General features: G+C 44.6%; 1 long non-coding RNA gene across 1 annotated transcript; it reads right to left on the bottom strand.

Annotated features, from left to right (window-relative positions):
- Nucleotides 1-4,480: 4,480 nt before the first annotated feature.
- On the bottom strand, nt 4,481-6,144 carry LOC144581520 (uncharacterized). The gene is made up of 2 exons (XR_013532413.1): nt 5,064-6,144; nt 4,481-4,742 (listed from the first exon to the last, which is right to left on the bottom strand). It is a non-coding gene; the product is annotated as an uncharacterized LOC144581520 (long non-coding RNA).
- Between the last annotated feature and the right edge of the window lie 10,195 nt (nt 6,145-16,339).

Below are 16,339 nucleotides of genomic sequence, written 5' to 3'. Positions count from 1 at the left end.
ATGGTAACTGTGCAAGTATGATGTTTTAAATTACACTTTTATTATCTTGCTTTTCGCTTCCAACTTCCAATTCTTTCTCATCACTCTCCGGTTGTTTCTGATCTGTATCCCGTCCTCCTCACAGGACAGTCATTAAACGGCTCCGATCTCCATTAAATGGTGGAAAGAATGAATGGGTTTGGCCTTAAACACTCCTAAGTAGACAGTTGGGAAGTGTTCGAAAATTAAAACCAGGCAGCTTAATGATATTAATATGGTCTGTTTGACAAAACGAGCCTCAGTCCCTTGTTTCTGAGCTCAACTTTGTCTATGACCTCAGAGCTCAGAGGGAACAGCTGGGAAGGGGAGGCAGTTGGTGACTGGGCCCCCCAGCAGAGGAAACCATGCAGTGGGGCTCTTCTCCAGCCCCCAGAGTAGCTTTGCTCACCTCACGTGGAAATAGGAAATCCAGCTTCCTCAGTCAGGACAGACGAGGGTTGCCGCAGAGAGGAGGCTGGTGGAGGCTGAGCGGATGGTTCCCTCAGCGTCTCTCCAGCACCTCTTTCCCAAAGCTTCTGGAATCTGGAGAACTGCAGCCATCCCAACAACACCTTAGGCAGCCCGTTAGCGCCGCCAATGTTTTTACTTGCGGGGATCTCATTGAAAACGTTACACACAGAAGAACTTTGACAACTTTGCCATCAAGAATTCAGAAAATGGGGTCAGCTATAGCCTGGGGAATACGATGGCTTGGTGCAAGGATGTGACGTTCATCTCAAAATGTCTCGGTGTGAAGATTTGGGGTTGGTAATTTCTTTTGATTTATTTTTGAGAGCAAACAAAAGGTGAGTTATATTAACATCCTGTCAAGAATAGCAGTGCTGCGATTGCTCGTCATGTAATTGCCCCAAATATATGGAGCACCATATAAACCACAGACAACAGGGAAGCCAAAGGGACTCTTTTAAAATCATGCATAAAATGGCAACTGTCTGACAACTATGCCGATTCTTTTGATCTCCAGAACAGGAGGCAGGCAGAAGGGAATGCATTTTGTCAGACATGCTTTTCCAGGTTGTCCTCATCAGCATCTTCGGATGGATTCTACTCACACTAAAACAAATCTGTTCGGACTCATGATTTCCCCAACTACACGTGGATCACCCGAGTAGCACAGGAAAGACCTGAGCAAGTGCGTCCTGATGCCCCTAATGAAAACGAAGTGAGGGAGGGAGGCAAAGCTCTAAGATAATCCTGAAATACTCCCCGCCGGCCCCATATATGCAAATAGTCACCCAGTTATTAAATTCGTTACCAATCTCGGTTCTGCTGTGAAGAGATCTTGCAAATCAAATCGAAGTCTTGAAGATGAATTCAATAAATTTCCTTCAAGGTACAGAGAATATCCTGGGTGGACCTGACCTCATCAGGTGATGTGGCTCTTCCTGACGAAAGATATTTGAGGGAGACAGGGATTCAACATGAGGGAGATTCTCTACTGCTGGTTTGAAGATGGAGGGGCCCATGCAGTAAGGAATGTGGGCAGTGTCTTAAGAGCTGGAGTTCTCAGCTCTGCAGCTAGGAGGAGCTGAATTCCGCCAACAACCTGCATAAGGCAAAAACAGACTTCCCAGAGCCTCCAGAAATGAAAAATGCCCAGCCAGCACCCAATTCACTACACAAAACGCTTAGCAGAAGATCCAGCCTCGCTTCACCCTGACTTCTGACCTATAAGATCTATGAGCTAATAAACGGTTATTGGTTTCAGTAATTAAGTTTGAGGCAACTTTTACACAGCAAAGGAAAACTACAATATATGTTTGGGAACCAACAGAAAGATTGCTAAGCAAATGCCATGGCCACACAGCATCCAGGGTCTCAGCTTCGGGTTCCTCAGCATGCTGAAGTGGCAATGTCTGTCTGCCATGCCTCATTAGGAAGGGGCAAGGACTGCTGAGAAAATGCTTAGAATGCTCTCATAGAAACAGCAGTTGTCACCAAAGGTAGAATAAATCCTAGTCTTGTTGTCTAAGAGTGTAAATAATTACAGTTGTTCTCATTTTCACTGTCGGTGACATTTCATTTTTTTCACAATGTTGTTTGAAAAAATAATAGTATGAGGAAAACAGCCTTTCCCAGGCAGCGGTGCTCAGAAGGCAAGCATTCATTGAGATGTTGGTAGTTGTCTCTTGAAGAAGGGTACCAAGGTCTAATAATCATCACATTCTGGGAGAGTCACAGGATATCAGAGATTAAAGGTCCTGAGAGGTCCTGCGGCAGAGGAACTTGCTAGGTATCATCTAACTTGGCACTTTGTTCCTCACTGACCAAAAAGCACTCTCCTCCAGCCGCTCAGCTGAATCTCATGGGGCTAGAGTGGTCCGTGAAACCCAGTTCGAGGAGCTGGTTGAGACACTAATAAAAACAAGCAAAGGAAGTAAGATCTGCTGACTCTCCATAGCAAGCGATCTGGTCCTTCCATCCCGTGGGGCTGTGCACGCCCCTGCACCTCCTCTAGTGCCCAGGGCTCTCTGCCAGCTCTCAGGCACCCCCCCCCGCACCCGCTTTGTCCTTAGGCCTCAATATTCCAAGCACTCTGGGAAAAGGAAAATGAGCTCTGGTAACAATACTTAAGGTGAGTGGCGCTGCCCTTCAATACACAGGGAAATGTATACCTGCAACACGTTCACTAAGAAGTTAAAGGCATTTTTAATGGGAAAGTATTTGGCTAGAGAAGAGAATGAAAAAATCACTGTCCTCAAAAGAAAAACACATCTTTTAACTTATCCAAATCCTATAAAAATAAACACTCTATCTACTTGCAAATAAAAGATGCGACATTTAAAACAAGACCCGCTGTGCCAGGTAAAGAAGTATAATACAAATCAACAGGAATTTACACTGTATGGCCTTGAACCAAGACAACAGTCAGATCGAGGGAACAGAACAGATGATCCGGAAACAGCCTCTCGCACACGGGGATTCACACGTGAGCACATGACCTAAAAAGATGGATTACTCAGTAACCAAGTTAAGAAAACCTGTTAATTCTTTGCTTAAAAAAAAAGTTAATAACAAACTCTCATCTTATTTTAAAATAAATTTCAAATGGAAAACAAATTTAAGTATAATGTCTACATATACTAAAAAAAAAAAAAAAAAAAAAAGCATTCATAAAGATTTAATCCCAGGGTTAAGAAGGAATTTTACTACATAATTCCAGAAGTGAACACACACAAAAAAATTGATGGATTTGACTACATATAAATTTCTATTAAAGAAAAACGTAAATGAAAAGGCAAAGAGAAATGGAGAAAAATGTTTGCACCATTTATGAAAGACAAATGGCTAGTGTTACACAGATGTAAACAAATAAGAAAAACTTCAATTCCCTGAAAGGAAAGTGGGTGGAGGACATGAATAGGCAAAGTAAATTAAAACACAAATGGCCAATAAATATGTGAACATATGTTTGACCTCACTGGTAATGAAATAAATGGAAACAAAATAATGAGTTATCTGTCCAGTACGGTATAAAAAATGAGCGACACTCCTTCCTGCTGGATTGGTTATGGGGAGGAACTGAGTCAGCTGGAGGGAGGGTAAATTTTAAAATTTCAGGAAGGCAATGTAAGAAAACAAAATCAAAACTTGGAAATAGGCAAAAGGATGGCTCTGTCTTTCCACATCCTCACTGGGGGTAACTGCTTTTGCTTTGACTTACTGTTTTCTGCTGATTAGAATCTGCCACAGCCATGCGAGGGTCTCTGGATTCTCACACACAGAACACTGAGAGCAGTGACATGTTGGCTGGTGTTGATGCAAAGGAACGATGCCTCCTAGGCTTGGAAAGGACCGCAGCCCAAGCATCAGGGTGTCCTCGTATGACCGAATGACCTTCTCCAGGGCTTTTGCGACCTTTTTCTACACTCTGCTCCCACCCTGCTGCAACCTCACTGCCCTGCCACCTGTCTCACTGCATTAGAGAAATACGTCTTTGACATTTGTTCTGTATGTGTTTGTATGAGAGTCATGTTTTTAACTTTTTTGAAATGATACTTCAACAGAAATTTGGCAAATCTTTGTCAAAGTTCTCAAATGAATACCTCTTCTCTGTTACAGTAATGTTGCTTCTAGGAATTTTTCACTCTGAATAGAATTAGATAGAAGGGGAGAGACATCAGCAAGGAAGTTCAGGTGGCTTTGTCTTATGATTATAGTTCAAAAGAAATGTCACTGGTTCTCAATCTAGGGTGATTTTGTCTTTCAGAGGACATTTGGCAATGTCTAGTGACAGTATTGATTGTCACAAGTGAGGGGAAGGGATGTTTCTGGCATCCAGTGGGCAGAGACCAGGATGTGAAGCCACATGCTACAGGGGCCAGGACAGGGTCCCCCAAAAGGCACGGCTGACCCCAACTGCCTGCCCATAGTACCGAGGCTGGGAAACTCTCACTTACTGAACCACCATAGGGATTAGGAGCAATAAGTTAAAGTGGAATGTTTCTCAACCATTTTATGATGTTTTAAAAACTATGATATTGTCAGTGTATATTTATGTTTAGGACTTATTGATAAGTAAAAACAATTATAAAATTACATCTGTGGTGTTCATATACTAAAAAATTAATACATTGAAATTTCATATGTAAAGAATATTATCTTCCATGTTTTCTATAGAATGAATATATTTTTGTATGTATGATATATAGAGAGAGAAGGAGAAAGAGAAAGTAGCATATAAAAAACATACATTTTATTACCTATTTTTTTTTTTTTTTTTTTGAGACGGAGTTTCGCCTTTGTTACCCAGGCTGGAGTGCAATGGCGCGATCTCGGCTCACCGCAACCTCCGCCTCCTGGGTTCAGGCAATTCTCCTGCCTCAGCCTCCTGAGTAGCTGGGATTACAGGCACACGACACCATGCCCAGCTAATTTTTTTTTTTTTTTGCATTTTTAGTAGAGACGGGGTTTTACCATGTTGACCAGGATGGTCTCAATCTCTTGACCTCGTGATCCACCCGCCTCAGCCTCCCAAAGTGCTGGCATTACAGGCTTGAGCCACCGCGCCCGGCCCTTATTACCTATTACAGTATTTATTTTTCTACACACTTCTCAGTTCACGTATGTACAGGCTCTTTCCTACATCCTGCACGGGTGCCTGAGGTTCCACCACTAAGAGTCTTGGCTCTAAGTGAAGAGGTCGTTGAGGCTGTTTCTGTAAAGCCTGTGTCTTGGAGACAGGGTGTTAACTCTTTATCAGACACGTGCATTGGGTATGAAATGGCCGATTGGATTGGCTGGCATGCCTGTCACTCAGCACCGCCCTGGGACCAGACAATTTTGGTGACCAAGCTGGAGAGGGGCTCCTGAGCTGGACTGACCCTGAGAAGACTCCACCTCTGAGCAGCATGGGGAGGAGATGAGGCCCTGCTGCTTTCCCTGGGGCCAGGCCTCATGTCAAGTTGCAGAAACAGCCTGCATACAGAGCCATGGAGAGGCGGGGAGAGGCCAGCCTTGCCCATTCCAGCTTCCACCTCTGCCTGTGACCCTCATCTGTGGAATCCGAGCAGTGAACCAGAAGCCTCTAGAGTTTCTCAGTGTTATGATCTGGTGAATTCCTCCTCTGTCCCCACGATGTCACAATGAATGGATGCTTCCCATTCTCACCAAGTGCCTATTGAAGCTATTTCCTCAGCCCAACAACTTTCTTCTGTTACTTTCAAATGATCAGAGGCTCCCAGGAGAAAAGTTTAAGCAAGCCTCTCTTCAAGTGCTGTGTCCCAAAAGTCCCAAAGTACTGTCTACCTACAAAGCCCTCTCAGGACCTGGGATGTATGACCTCGAAAATCTGGGGATCAGCCAGTGCTGTGCCCTGGGGAGAAGAGGCCTGGGTTGCTGGCTCCCAGCTGCATCCCCTAGTCTGGGTCTGTGCTGTTCCTCCACTTGATAACACAATTTTCCCTTATTCCTTAAGGCTCAACAGATCTTCTGCCATTCTCCATCACTGCATCCTGGGAGTGGGATGTTTGCCCGGTTTGTTAATGCATGTGAATGGCGACCCAAAATTGCTATAATGCTGAATTCTGTAGATTCTTTGAAACCAGTGACTTTCATTCTTTCAATTTCCATTTTCATTGGGTTGAACTCTGAAGCATGAGTGGGAGAGAAAAGAACACCTTTGTAAATAACAAAAAACAAAACAAGAGAAACCTTCACAATGTCTTTAGCTTCACACACTTGTGCAAGGTTGGGGCCAGTGTTCTCCACCCTGGCACTATTGGCGTTTTAGGCTGGACAATTCTTTGTGGTCAGAGGCTGTCATTCTTATTGTAAAGCATTTAGCAGTGTCTGTAGGCTATACTTACAGGATGCCTGTAGCACTGCCCTTAACCCCCACTGCAGTGTGAAACATTAAAAAAATGTCACAGAGAAACACAGGGATCCATGTGCCCAGCTGAGCAGTGGCCTTCACTGTGAAGATGCAGGAGCTGCCCAGAAGCTCATCTCTCTTCTGTGGACATGGATGCCTCCTCTTGGAGGCCTGCTATATGTGGTTGGTCCCAGGCCATACTTCTGAAGAGTCTTATGTCCCACTGGGCAGTAGACCATGGGTGAAGGAAGCTGGGATGGTCTATAAAACCCTCGTCCAGTACATACCTGCAAGTGTTACAAGTGACCATCTTTGTGTCCTAACATGACAGTTAGGAGTGATACTATGCGCTTCTTCGTATTCATTCATGTAACCTACATTGTGTATGTTTATTCCTTTTGTACTTTTAAAAGCTCAAGAAATGTAAGAAATGAGAGAGATGTTTCACATACTCTTAGGTGATGTAGCAAACACATCCTAAGGTCACCCCTCCCCAGTGATCTATGTTTTGGATAATCCACTCCCCTGAGCACAAAGGGGCTTGTGGCATAATTCTAGATAATAGAATACAGCAAACGTGATGATTACATCTGATGTGAGATTCCGCCTTAGCAAGTAGAGCAAAAGAGACTCCCTCTTGCTGACTTGTAAGAAGGCTGCCGTCCTGCAGGAAGGACTGTGCTAGGCCACGTGGCAGGAACCGTGGCAGACCCTGGATGCTGAGAGTGGTTCCTAGCTGACACGCTTTCATCGAGTCTCCACCCAAATCTCATCTTGAATTGGAGCTCCCATATTTCCCATGTGTTGTGGGAGATAATTGAATCATGAGGTCAGTTTCCCCATACTGTTCTCACAGTAGTGAATGTCTCATGAGATCTGATGGTTTTATAATTTCTGCTTTCACTTGGCTCTCATTCTCTCTTGCTTGCTGCCATGTAAGATGTGCCTTTTGCCTTCCACCAGGATGGTGAGGCCTCCCCAGCCATGGGGAACTATGAGTCCATTCAACCTCTTTTTTTAAAAAAATAAATTACCCCGTCTCAGGTATGTCTTTATCAGTAGTGTGAAAATGAACTCATACACCAGCTGACTGTCGCTCCCCCAAAAAAGGAACTTCAGTTCTACAACTGCCAACAACCTGAGAGAGCCTCTGCTATGACTACAGCCCTGACTGACCCCTGAATGTAGCCTGGTGAGACCCAGAGCGGAGGCCACAGTTGGGCTGCGCCTGAACTTCTGACTTACTGAGAGTGGCGGTAACTGATGTGTGATGTTTCAAGTCACTAGGTTGTGGTCATTTATTAGGCAGCTGAAGAGAACAAACACAGACAGCTTCCCTCTCCTTTAAGAATACATCAGCCAAATGCCTTCCATAAGTATTGCAGCCACCTCTGTGCTAAGAGAATGTGAACCCTTGACTATCCAGTCAAAAGCTGCTGCTTCACGCCTGTAATCCCAGCACTTTGAAAGGCCGAGGCGGGTGGATCACGAGGTCAAGAGATCGAGACCATCCTGGTCAACATGGTGAAACCCCGTCACTACTAAAAATACAAAAAATTAGCTGGGCATGGTGGCACGTGCCTGTAATCCCAGCTACTCAGGAGGCTGAGGCAGGAGAATTGCCTGAACCCAGGAGGTGGAGGTTGCCGTGAGCCGAGATCATGCCTTTGCACTCCAGCCTGGGTAACAAGAGTGAAACTCCGTCTCAAAAAAAAAGCTGCTGCTTTTTCACCAACTGTAGCACCAGCCTCACTCCATTTCTCTGACCTTCCAGGACAGTTGTTAAGATAGTCAATCACACAATTACCCCAGAGAGCACTCAATCTGAGCATGTCCTGTCTAGTTTTCAGGGTTCTCTAAAGAGACAGATCTAATAGGATAGAGGCATATATGAAGGGGAGTTTATTAGGAGAATCAGCTCACATGATCACAAGGTGAAGTCTCACAACAGGCCGTCTGCAAACTGAGGAGCCAGGAAGCCAGTCTGAGTCCCAAAACTTCAAAAGCAGACAGTACAGTCTTCAGTCCAGGAAGCCAGTCTGAGTCCCAAAACTTCAAAAGTAGGAAGGCAGATGGTACAGTCTTCAGCCTGGGGGCCCCTGGCAAACCACTAGTGTAAGTCCAAGAATCCAAAAGCTGAAGAATTTGGAGTCTGATGCTCAAGGGCAGGAAGCATCCCGCACAGGAGAGAGATGATGGCTGGAAGACTCAGCAAGTCAGCTGATTCCAACTTCCGCCTGCTGTATTCTAGCTGCTTTGGCAGTTGATTAGATGGTGCTAACCCACATTGAGGGTGGGCCTGCCTCTCCCAATCCACTGTTTGAAATGTTCATCTCCTTTGGCAACTCTCCCACGTACACACCCAGGAACAATCCTTTGCCTCCTTCGATCCGATCAAGTTGACAGTCAGTATTAACCATCACAACCTGTTTCCTTGACCCTCCCCAGGATCACCTTATATAAGCCAAACCCTCCAAGTCTTTCCCAAGGCCCTCTCACTGCTGCTGAGCTGCTGCTGGGCCCCAATGGTGCAAAGCCTTCCTTCTTGTGATGAACCAGACAATGGCCTCAACTTTGCTGGGTTACAGGCGTGTTCCTGGTGGCCTCTGGATGACACTATTAACAAGAGTATGAACAAGATCATGTTGATGCATTCCAGTTTCTGCATAAAATTTGAAAAATCATTTATTTAAAAATTACCCACACCAAGGATTTCACAAAATAAAATCAAAATCCAGGGCGTATCAGTGGGTAGCTCATGCGTGTACCTGCTCCGTGTCTGCTGTTGTCATTGACGTGTGGAATGAACTAATGAATTAGAAAGTCTCCAAACACCAAGGACGGTTTGATAAACTATATCTACATAGTGTATATACCACATAGAACATAATTACTATGTACTAAAAGATAAGAAATTATAATTGTGCGTTTTAGAAAGATTTGGTCAAAAGAGGAGGAGGGATGAGGACTTTATCATGATTGTCAATTTCCCAAGCATTTCTGTAAATTAGGAGCTTACTAAGTAGAAACGGTGGATGGGTTTTTAACTTCAATTCCACCAATCATGTCCCATCTAAATGCTCTGAGGTGGTAACAGCAAACTGTCCCAGATCTTCTGCAAGCTGAAGTGCTTTGGGGTGATTGCATATTCCAACATCGCCCCCTGGAGGCCAGCCTGGCCAGAGCTAGTGGACACTCGTCCCCATGGCAGCGAGTCTGTGCCTCACCTCAGCTGTCAGGGTTTGGTTTTCCACCTGATCCAGCTGCTAATCTGTCCCTACCATGTGCCCCTCACCCACCACCAGTCAGTGACTCCTAGCTCATGCAATTTCCGGTGTTCACCTCTTGCTGTCCCCTGCCTGGTCCTATCATAAGTTTGTGTCCATGCTGCATTCGGTGCATGAAATGCTGAGAGCTGTCCCCAGCTGACAGCCACCAAAGATTCATTGACAGAAGACAAAGGGGATGCAGGGAAGAAATCTGTTACACCCGTGAGCCAGAACTGCCCTTTTACTTCCGTGCATGGTGGGGAAGCGGGGAAGGCAGGGACATCCCAGCTGTACCGCAGAAAGACCACATTTTGAAAGGTGGTTTCAAAGCACGTTTTCAGTCAGATGTAAAAAATGCCAGCTGTTCCTACAGGGATTACAGTCATGGGAATCTTCTCTTACTCTGCAAAGGAGACATGGACCTCCTTACAACACCATGTGAAGGCAGAATTATAAAAACCTGCCTTGGAGACTATCTTTCCTTAATTAAACATAATAAGAAATATGGGCAAAGCACTCTAGCCTGGCATAATTTGGATCTTCAGAAAATCTATCAGAATTTTCCAAAAATTGAGAAAAAAGATATAGAATCAAAACGACATTTTAATGAAGTGCCTTACTAAAAAAGAGCTGGTAGAGAATTTTCCTGAAATAAAGTAGAAAATATCAACAGAAAAAAAAATATTGCAAGAAAAGCTCATATCTGTGTGCATCCTCAGATATTATTTATAACTATTAAGACATTTGAGACACAACTGAGGAACCAGGTATTACACAGAAGAGAACAGTCAGAGCAGAAAATTCCAGCTACATCACTGAGACTGACTCAGCGTCATCTTACAGATAGCCACTGTCCAGATGCTGATGGCTGATCGAGACTCAGATCCCACCCGCCTAACTTTCTGTGAGTCCCACTGATGTGTGGGGCAAAGGTGCGTACTGCCCTTAAGGCTGGCTTAGAACAGCCACGCTGCGTTCACCATGTCGACATCCTTAGGTATGTTCTAAAACGCTGAAAATATAAATCAGGCAGTATTTAAGATGAACTTGCTGGCTGTCTATAAGACATGTGAGAGAACCTTCAGGTGAATTGTTTTGAAAATTCAATCTGGCCAGGCACGGTTGCTCGCGCCTGCAATCCCAGCACTTTGGGAGGCCAAAGCAGGAGGATGGCTTGAGGCCAGGAGTTCAAGACCAGCCTGGGCAACATGACAAGACCTTGTCTCTACAAAAAAAAAAAAATTAGCTGGGTGTGGTGGTTTGCACTTGTGGTCTCTGCTAATCAGGAGGCTGAGGGGAGATGATCTCTTGAGCCCAGGAGGTCAGGGTGCAGTGAGCCATGATTGCTCATTTGCACTTCAGCCTGGGCAACAGAGCAAGACTTTGTCTAAAATAATAGTAATAAATATAAAAGAAAAGAAATGACAATTCGATCTGGCTTCCCTAAGGTCATGTCTTCCATTTTTTTTCCAGTGGGTTTTTATGGGGCCATCAGAAGAATGATGAAGATAAAAACATGTGAGCTCCATCTTAGGCATTTTGGAGCCAACAATGGTTAACTTCATATGTCAACTTGGCTGCGCTATGGTGCCCAGTTGTTTGATCAAACATGAGTCTAAACGCTGCCGTGGAGCTATTTTTAAAATTAGATTCATAAATTAATGTGGGTAGGCCATCCAACCAGTTGAAGGCCTCAAGAGCCGACTGACATGTTCCAAAGAGGAAAAAATGCTTTCTAGAGACTGTACCACAGAAACCCTGCCAAGGTGCCACCCTGCTGCCCTGTGAAATTTGGGTTCAAGGCTGCAAGATCAACTCTTACCTGAATTTCCAGACTTCCTGCCTTCCCTGCAGGGAATTTAGGGCTCACTAGCTCCTCCAATCACTTGAACCAATTCCAATCAATACATAAGTAAACAAACAAATCCATCTCTCTCTTTATCAATCTATCTGTCTCCAATTGGCTCTGTTTTTCTGGAGACCCCTGAACAACACAGGGTCTGCGGGTCATTTCCTGTCTAAGGGTAGAATACCTGAGTGCCTGCGCTGCTCCACTGTCTCTGACAAGTGTCCGTTGTTGGCTTTCCCTTCCTCACTTCCTTTGACCCCTTCCACTCAATACAAACCCAGGCTATTTATTCCATCTTTGGGTTGCTTATCAAGGGAAAATGAATTATGTAAGACTAGGACAAAAGGAAGAAGATAATTCTACTGCCATTGATGCTATATAATTTATTTCAAAGACAAACAGAAACAGCTTTTGGACTCTGTACTGTTTAGAATCGCCTCTTCAATTGCTTTCTTTCACTAACAAGGCATTTTAAGGATGACTCTCTGGCATGAAGGGAAAGCTGTGCACCACTCATTGACCTGCCAGTCAGAAAATACTCATGGAGGCCCTGTGGGGTACTAGGCACTGTGCCAGCCACTGTCTCTCAGAGTGGAGACAGACACCCTGCCCATATGCAGCCTCATAGACATGATATAATACTCAGTATTAGAGATGTGAGACCTATAATAACAATTGTATTTATTGTCTGCTTATTATGTCTCGGACACTGATAGAAGTGCTTTATGTAAGTCAACTCATTTAGCCTTTGTAAAAACCCTAGTTGATAGGTCCTGTGTCTATAATGCCCTTTAAAGTTGTAAAAAAAAAATGAGTTAACTTGTTTCCAATTGCTGCTGTAACAAATTGCCACAAACCTGATGGCTTAAAACAACACAAATGTTTTGGGTGTGACCTACGATTCTGAAGGTCGGAAGTCTGAAGTCAGTCCCATTCCAGTGTCTGAAGTCAAGGTGTGGACTGGCTCCTTCCGGAGGCTGGAGAGGAAAACACATTTCTTTGCCTCTTCAGGGTCTGTTGACCACCTGCATTCCTTGGCTTTTGGCCCCTCCTCCACCTTCAAAGTGCATCACTCCAGTCTCTGCTTCTATCTGCACTTTCCCTTTCCTCTCTAACAGACCTCCCTTTGCTTTCTTTTATAGGGATGCTTGTGACTGCATTTAGGGCTCCTCTGGGCAATCAGGAACAATTTCTCCACCCCAGGATCTCTAAGCCCAATTATATCTGCCAAGTCCCTTTTGCCAAATAAGGTAGAAGGGGTTGGCGGTGGGTAACTCTGGAGCCATTATTCAGACCACCACCTGCAGACACAGGGACAGGGCTTACCCCAGATGATGGTGCTGGTCAGTGTTGGCATCTAGATCCACGACGGACACTTTAACCACCTTGCATGGTCCTCAAAGAGACCTGCACTCAACAGTGAGCACAGGACACCAAGGCAACAACGACCTGGCCACGATGGTATTTCTTTTTTTTTTTTTTTTTTTTTGAGATGGAGTTTCGCTCTTGTTACCCAGGCTGGAGTGCAATGGCGTGATCTTGGCTCACCGCTACCTCCGCCTCCTAGGTTCAGGCAATTTTCCTGCCTCAACCTCCCGAGTAGCTGGGATAACAGGCACGCGCCACTATGCCCAGCTAATTTTTTTGTATTTTTAGTATAGACGGGGTTTCACCATGTTGACCAGGATGGTCTCGATCTCTTGACCTCGTGATTCACCCGCCTCGGCCTCCCCAAGTGCTGGGATTACAGGCGTGAGCCACCGCACCCGGCCCATGATGGTATTTCTGCTACAAAATGCTGCTCCTGAAATTCCCACCAGAGCAGGCTGCTGATAAAGCAAAAATTAGCTTGTCGCTTACCACAGTCAGGGGAGCACCACCTGGATTACCTTAGGTTCATCTTGGAAAGAATGGGACAAAGGAGGGACATTTATGAGGTTTTTAGTGTCTAGCTTAAGGCAGGTTTTCAAAAGGGCAGGGTGGTTAGGATTGGTTAGAGTTCATGGTATACTCATTTAGGGGGGTGTGTACCTCACCTAAGGTATAATAGGGAACATCTAGTGTTCTTTATTATAAACTGAGTAGCCGAATGTTGATTTTAATTAATTTTGGAGAAGTCGTTGAAATTAACAGAAATGTTGTTTGTTAGTTTAATCTTCCTGGGCAAGAGTTAGCCGCAGTAGCAATGTCAGGTTGGCTAAGACAGTGGAAGAATCAATGGACCTTAGCGTAGACAGTAAACTAACGTGCGTGTAGACGTTGAGATTCTCAACACTCAGCCCACCAAAAATGCCGGGTGAGTCGGAGGAAAGAAGCTCATGTCGCAGTGTGAGGCTTTTGCCTCTGGGAGGCCCCCGTTTCATAGAAAACCCAGAAGTCACCCCAAGAAATTGAGAGAGCAGTGGTGAGGTGGGAGGGTAGACCCTGGGTGACCTACAGAGCAGTCAGCTGTCAGACAGGACATCTTCTTCACACGACTTCCAAAAGCCACACCCAGAGTGACTTCCAAGGGTGTGTTCAAAAGGAAATGAAGAAGAGAGAATTCCTTAAGGGACAGCTGCATGTGCTGCAAGCCATCAGCCACCGAGTTCTGATCTGCACCCCCACTGGCCATGTCAGAGGGCGCTGTTACACTGCAGGAAAGAGCATGCCAGCTACACAGTAAGAGGCCGTGTCCTCAGTCTCCATCTTTGCATCACACCACCCCCAGTGTTTCTAGAAGACAAGCCCCTTAGCTGCTGCGGTGAATCTGCAAAGCAGGCACAGTGTGAACCTTTAAAAAAATTGGAAAAAAACGGGAAGGCCATTTTGTTAACCATGTAGACCTACTTCCAGTGGAAGTTCAGTCTGCAGCAAAGCGGGGGAACAGAAATTAATGGTACTAAGATGGTGACTGTGTCTTGTGTCTTCATATTTTAATTTATTTCACTTACTGGGCACCAGTTTGTCAGCCAGATGCATTATATGTGCAATTACTTCAACACAAGGGAAAGCCTTGTTGCCCTCATTTTACAATGAGTGAATAAAGACCCTCTTCAAAGGTTATTTGGCCACAGTTACACAGTAAGAGGCTGTGTCCTCAGAGTTTCCATCTTTGCATCACGCCACCCCCAGTATTTCTAGAAGACAAGCCCCTTAGCTTCTGCTCCACTTCCTGTTACACTGTGCTGCGTTTTTACAATATGTATATATAAATCTACACACTGGCATAAATCATCCACTGTAGTCTGTCCATCCCTAGAAAGCTCTCTTCCTTGGAAGACGAAAGCGTTATTCGAATCCTTTCCCTGCCCTTCCCTGACTTCCCACAAAACTCAATATATTCTTGCTGCCCAAATTCCTTCACTGCAACTTAAAGACCCCGAAACCCACTTTTATGTAATCTTTCCTTATCATTCCCTAGACAACCTTCCCTGCAGCCATATGCTAATACATATCTCCCTTCATTAAGCCAATATTTTTATGCCAGGTGCCTTTGCCAAAATTGTTCCCTCTTCCCTGGGAATGCACTAACTCTAATGGCTCTGTTCTTGGCAAAATCCTGTCTTAGCCTCCAGCTCAGAATTCAAGGCCAATTTCCTCTGGGAAGTATGCCTGGATGACTGGTGAGAAGTCCTGCCCTACCCTGCTAACCCTGGTTGCGCCTCTGTCATTGTGCTCAGTGAAGAGTACCTTGCATGGGGCTCACCTGGCCATACTTGAACAGCCTGAAGACAGGGAGTACATCTTCACCATCTCTAACTCCCCAGAGCAGTGCCTGGCCTGGAGCAGATGTTTAGTTTGTTTAATAAATTAGAATCGAGTAGGAATGTGTTGATTTCTAACATGAACGCTTAGTTTTCTGGGAAGATGTTTAGATGAGGAAATCATGTACTTTATTCCTATAACATATGGGAGTTTCATCAAACCTAGTGGGATATAGGAGTTGCCCCTAAAAAAAAAAATATCAAAGACTTTGGATAAGGGAATAGAAAACATAAACTCTGGCAGAAACAAGGATTTCTTTTTCTTCTTTTCTAAATTAGGACCACTTGGTTCAAGAACAAGAGGTCACCTTTGTCAAGTTTAAAATTTATTGGATTTCCTTTGCTTCTCTCAAATTTTAGATCCGTGACTTAAACATACTTCATGAGGAAAGGTACACTGTTCTCTTCATCTTGCTGTTTATAAGAGAAAAGAGATGCTTCACAAACAAGGCTGCACTTCACAGGATTCCTCATCAATGAGTCAATAGACTTACCCCCATTTAGGAGCAGGAAATCTCAGATACAAGTGAAAAAAACATTTCACGCACAGAAGACACACATAACTGAGCTGATATTAGAACACACAGTATTTACCATCACCCTCCAGGGCTGACTGCATGAGCTGTTTCCCCATCCATGATCCCCAAATGTCCATTTCAGTTGGATAATCATGGATTAAACCCTGCTTTATGAATCAATTTATAATATGCATTGTGGATGACACAGTGATAATCCGTGGTTCTCAGGATTTATGACCTACACATTGTAGAACAGCTGAAGAGACAACAAACCAGAAAAACATGGAAACAAACAAGAACATCCCAGAGACAGCACAAAGCCGCGTGAGACTGAGTGCATGACCCAGTTCTTTCCTAAATCCTATAGGAGTTCATGGGACAGTAATTATTCTGAGCTAGATAAATTAGGGACAAATTATGGGAAATGTGGGCTTTGAGGAGGAAGTCAAAGGTGGCAGGATTTGGCCAGGCGAAGGTAGCCAGTCAGCACTCTCCATGAGAGAGATGTTTAAAATGAGGATACAGCTGGGATAATCCACGGCATGAACAGGGGGCTGAGACTTGGTGTAACGTATCAGTAATGAAACTCCAAAGACGTGTGGGAA

The sequence above is a fragment of the Callithrix jacchus genome, chromosome 2, assembly GCF_049354715.1.
Source record: "Callithrix jacchus isolate 240 chromosome 2, calJac240_pri, whole genome shotgun sequence".
In the NCBI taxonomy this organism is placed as follows: domain Eukaryota; kingdom Metazoa; phylum Chordata; class Mammalia; order Primates; family Cebidae; genus Callithrix; species Callithrix jacchus.
The sequence above is the reverse complement of the archived record's forward strand: the minus strand, read 5'-3'. Positions and strand labels throughout refer to the sequence as shown.